The sequence below is a fragment of the Rhyacophila brunnea genome, unplaced genomic scaffold (assembly GCF_057557595.1).
Source record: "Rhyacophila brunnea isolate RB1 unplaced genomic scaffold, BYU_Rbru_1.0 scaffold_40, whole genome shotgun sequence".
In the NCBI taxonomy this organism is placed as follows: Eukaryota; Metazoa; Arthropoda; class Insecta; order Trichoptera; family Rhyacophilidae; genus Rhyacophila; species Rhyacophila brunnea.
Genome location: NW_028233069.1, coordinates 3,436,950 through 3,443,023, shown reverse-complemented (window position 1 = coordinate 3,443,023; position 6,074 = coordinate 3,436,950).

The window sequence follows — 6,074 nt, the reverse complement described above, 5'->3', positions numbered from 1 at the left end:
AAATTGTTTAACAAATAGTCTCAATGTTTATTCTTTGTAATTTATAGCGTTTTAATCACTATAATTTTGATTTGTAAATTATTGTAAGCTTTTTCATTTGTTATCCTTAGAAATATGAAGTTAGTATAATAATATTTGCGTATATTTCCTTAAAAAAAAATTCAACTTAGGTGCCTAAACTTGTATTATATGAGCATATATTTAATTGTCTTTTTATTTTGATAAAATATTTACCAGAGACTATATGTATAATGCACTAGACCGACAAAATATTTTAGTTTGTGATTTTATACCATTTTTACTGTATCTGGTAGCCGGCAATTCATATTTGATATGGCTCATATAAATTAAATTTGAAGAAAGACAATGCTATTCGCCAACAAAAAAACAAAAATTGCTCTTTTTATACGTTTTTTACGAATTTACTGACTTTTGTGTTATGCATTCCGTTTCAACTCAATCTAATCATGGCTTCATAGCTGCAAATTTTACACTTTTTCCATAGAACAAATAAGAAAAGAATAAAAATGCCTAAAATGTCTTTGATAAATTTCTGGAGAATAGATATCACTCCAATGGTTTTTTAATAGTTAGCGCTCATGAATTAGGCTAATTTATAATTATTTTAAAACAGGATAAGTTATGCTAGAATATAACCGGTAAAGTTCGACATCATTTTTATGTCATTGCATATTGCTTAATGGTAATCATCGGTGAGTGATAATTCTTTTCTATAAAAATTATCCATATATATCGTTTGAAAGATGTCTTAAAGCTTATAAATTGTTTAGCATTTTTAAAGACTTTGTTTTATGATGCAGCTATTTGTAAACATATTAATTGATTAGCAATTTCGCTTATATTTATCTTTTTGGCTAGTTTTTTGTTTTATTAGAAAATTCAAACAAAAAAACAGACTTTGTATTTCCTTCTGCTAAAGCTCTGGTTGAGTTTCATCCGTGAGTTGTAGAATATTCAGATGTTGAAATGAAACATTAAATCGATAAAAATAACTATCAGTTTAATCTATATGTTACGTTGGTTTCAAGTATTCTCCCCTCTACATTTTTAGATGGTATGCTCTTTTTTTATCTTTGATTATATAGTCAGCGTTATTATTTTTCTCTAAATTCTTTCTCCATATATTTTCCAGAAACCAGACCATATGATGTTATTTAATTTTGGTATATATTTTCTTCATGCTTTTCTCTCTTTAAATTCCAATATTTTTAGTTTTTAATTTGTACTGGCTTTTGCTACATGGCAGAAATAATTTTTCTAAAGAACTTGTGGTAATCTAAAAATAATAGACAAGCATAACAAAATGTAATTGAATACATAAATTATATATAATTTATTACATAATTTGTGATATACTAGCTCATAGGATAATATTGTTTGGTAAGATAACGACATATTTTCATGGTTAAATATTGTTTCTGAATCGTTTTTTATAAGTTTCACATGATCACTAAATACATTTGGAATTTTTATATCCATACTCGAGCTCATTTTACTTCTATTTCACATCCAAATATATAAAACCGTTCTCTATGTGCCAATCATTCTCTTTAAAAATTCAATCATAATGATTTAAATGGAAATGCTTTTGCAAATCTAAATAGCATTATTGCCTCCGAAGAAATATTATCAGTACTTTACAAAATACTTTTGAATATTTTTAGAATTTAGTTGTACATCACATGAATCTATTGATCAATCCTATGTGTTTCTATTTTCTGTTACATCGAGTGTGATACATGACTCGTTTGATAGTATATGGAAACGTGGTATTGCGTTTTGATTTCACACATATGATGTTAGATATATGAAATTCAACTATTTTTTTATCTATACACTCTCCTCTTGTGCCATATTTATTCCTCTTTATTTGAAGTACACTTGTAAAATATATATGGTCAGTTTTAATTTAATTTGAAATAGCATGGTTCTAATTCTCGTAATTTTGTAGCAAATCAAGCATAAATATCGTATTTAAAAATTATATAGGTTAAAAGCATATAAAATAAACGAAACAAAATTATAAACGTACAAATCGAAAAGATATATATTAAGACAAAGCAACTTAAAAATGTATGATAACCTATCATTCTTTCAATTATATTATAAGTTAACGTATATTAAAACCATAAAGGTTCTTTCAAACATACTTTTGATATATGAAAATATTGATAATAATTGGTGCGTAACATTTAAACTTTTTTATATCTTAAAACAGCTAACATTTAATAGTTCACACCAATTTTGAACAAATAATACACATTTTAAATAAACAAAAAAATATTTATTGTAGTAATAATATGAAGCTTCGTATTAATTTAAAATACATTATAGTACAGAAGAATATAAGTAGAGGATATTATTTAAAGATAAAAGGCTATAAAATATATATTTTTACGCTTATAATATGATAAAAAATCACAATAACCCTTTTATTCAGTTATTCATATAATGAAATGGTTATGATAATTCATTCGAGAGACTTCTTTATCTTATAGATCCATGTGTCATGTAAATTACAATTAAATTATATCTAAATGCTATATATTAATATTAAATCTATCATATCTATTAAAATTCATACTTTTTAAGGCGCTTTAATAAATATCCACTGCTAGAAGAAGAGAATCGGTCAAGAAAGGTTGGAGGGGAAGGGCCAATGAGGCATTTTAGCGTTGTGCAATATTCTTGTAGGCTTTCTATGTCTCAGCAGGTGGAATTTATATATAGAAGTTACATACCCCATTTATGCAAACTATAAATCTACGGAAATTTTGTCATTTGTTAAAAATTTCAATCATATAAAAACAATTGTTTTGTTATAGAAAGTAACAATATATCTAATGTTTTAGGTTTTTGCTTTTCGTTTCAACTTGTATTCTAATTTTTTTTTTATTGTAAATGAATTAATCTATAGGAAAACAAGCAATAATTCTTCATATTTTTAGCTCATATGCTATATTCAATCATTCATGCACCAATACGAACAATAAAAAGCAAAAAAATAGTCATAAAGTTTGTAGGGAATTTTCAAAATTTTATGTTAAATGTTATATATTGATATACCATATTTATGAAACTTGGCGATGAATATTTATTTTACTTTTCTATTTAAGATGCAATTTTTTCAATAGTTAATTGTATTGAATTTTTTATGTGTTATATGTAATCTTTTTCTCTATTTTATAATATGAAAGTAAAAAGTTATTTTGTATAAATTCTCGAGCGATTTCTTTTGATCCTATTAGTTTAATTTTCTTTTGAGCTAATGCACATTATAAGTACAAACTATAAAAAAGATATTCTTATATTGACATTAATTTTGATTAAAGAACTACAATAGGATTGTTTTAATTTGTTTGTTAATTTATTTACATATTGGGTAAAATATTGAGATTTAATAATTTTTACCACTAGAGTATATAATTAAATGTAAAAAATACAGTATATTAATTTTTATTAGTTTGGAAAAAATAATTTTACGAAATTATATAGTTATCTAAAAATCTTAAATTTTTGTTTTTTTTTATTTATCTCTTAGCAGTAAGATAACAATATTAATAATTAGTTCATTGGCAAACATTTTAAAATTTAAAAAATAGGTTCTTTGATAATTATTTAGAATATAAAAAAATCTGTTAGACAAAAATCCTACGCGATTTAAATATTGACTTATATGTTTAAAAGTCCAAATTAAACGTTTTTTACTTAAATGTATAAATTTTTATTGCTTGTAAAAGCCTTTTTTGTTGAATAAGGCAAGCGAAATATATCTCTGTGTTTATAGTCTCTAAGAGATTCTATTATCTACATTTAGAAATATTATCGTATAAAATATATCAAACTTCATTAATACATATGATGACTTTCAATTTGAAATTTTCTTTTACCAAGAAGTCTTTATGTTCAATTGATACATAATAAAGCAATATTATTATAGAAAAATGCTAATTAGTTACTTTTTGATTTTAATTTCATCTAGATATTTATTTCCCAATTTTCGGATAAATTTATTTTATTATTTTATTTCGAAGTTTTTCTGTGATTCATACATTTTTATTTGAGCGAGAATTTATATTTTGCCACAGGCCATCTTCAATAATTTCGTAGCATCATATCGCTTATATTAATGTATTCGGCGACTGTTAATGCTTTTATATTTGATCAAACCGGTGAATTACTATTAAAAAAATATATATATTTAAATATAAATGACATCTTCTATTATTTTATAATTTTTTATTATATCTAATATCGTGATTTATTTTTTGGAAAAAAATACGTGAATAATACTAACTCGAGATTGATATAGAAAGGCAATATTATTCAATCATCTATCATTACTATTTTTGTGTCTTGCAGGTTAATATTGATTCATATGTTTATTTCAGACTTTAAATTAAGCAATTGATAATACTAGGTTGAATATTTTAAACCAACCGACAATCTAATAAGATTTCAAATTTTTCTTGTAACTCTATATCTTATATCTATAGTTTTCGTTTATATATGTTTTCATAACTTTTAAAAACCACAAATAAGAGATTATATGGATCATAATGTTCTGTTAAATTTTTTTTGTAGTACTTTCTTTTTTTATGTGCAAAAGTTCACGAGTAAGCATGTTTTTTGGTTCAACATTTCTATCAAATAAAATATCTATCAATTAAGAATCAAACAACAATATTATATTATACAATTGTATTTTGTAATAAAATATCTTATATATTTGATTCTTAAAATCAAGGAATCTTTTACACTGAATCCTGTTGCTTTAAGATGAAATTTATGTCAGAACATCAAATATAGATATTAGTAACTCTATCGATCTAAGTAAATCAACGTAAATTATCTCATGATTACCTTATAACATTTGCAAAAAAAGCTTTTGAATTTTTATGTAGGAATATCATTTCTAGAGAACTCATAACGTGATGTCAGCATCAAATCTTTCTTTATCGAATGAATTAGAATCAAGCAATATATTTTTCTCTTATAAAGATAGATAAAACCATCGCATGTCAGATTGCAATTAGAATGGATCAAATAGAATTCTTTCTCACACATAGATACAATATCTTGTGTATTTGATCTTGAAAAAAGGATCACGGTTTTAAATATCTGTTTAAATTAAATATTTTAAAAATATAAAAAGATATTTTCTATTTCACATATGTCACTATAAAAATATCTAAAGAGACATTTTGTTAGTAGAATCTAATCAGAAATATTGTTTTTCAAGTTTTTTGAAAACATAATTGATTGCAATAAAATATTTGATGAAACATGCAATACACGAAACGATAATTCTACTAAATCTCTTTTTTATGAACAATCCTTTATTTTAAATGCATATAAATCAGTTTTTTAGTTTTAGCTATGCAATTTTATATTTTTGGTGTTATTGATTTACGGAGATACCTATAAAATCCATTTTAGTAATGTATTCATCAAATTATGTAAATTTGCCTATTTTTCTTGTAAACTTGGTATGTTCTGCTTTTTCATTACATTCTATACATCATAAATCATTCATAACATATTCATTGGTTGACCTGGATTGATCTTAAGTACAATTTTCACGGCATTTTAAAGGAAATAATACTAGTAGGAGCATTTTTATACGGTTAGTTAATTTTTTTAAAAAAAATTCGATTTAGATAGATGACATGCATGTTTTCTATAATTATATAATATGAAATGACAAAATTCGCCAGAAACTTGGTTTTTACTTATATATTGTATAAACACGGGATCCTATATTTTTTTCTATACTGTGCATAACTTATGCAAAATGAAGGTTTAATTCTAATTTTAATCATGTTAGATACACCTATCTTCTTATAAAAACCTTTTTTCTTCTCTAAAAACGTTTCTTGGTTTTTTTAAATTGATATATTGGTTAAATATGATATCAAATAGAACAAGAAACTGATATAATCTAAATTTTATGTGTAAAGGAAATCAAAAAAATATAAAACATCTCCTTTTAATTAAAGTACACAAATATACTTTGTAAAGTGTTCATTTTGAACTTTAATATTGTTTTTTAC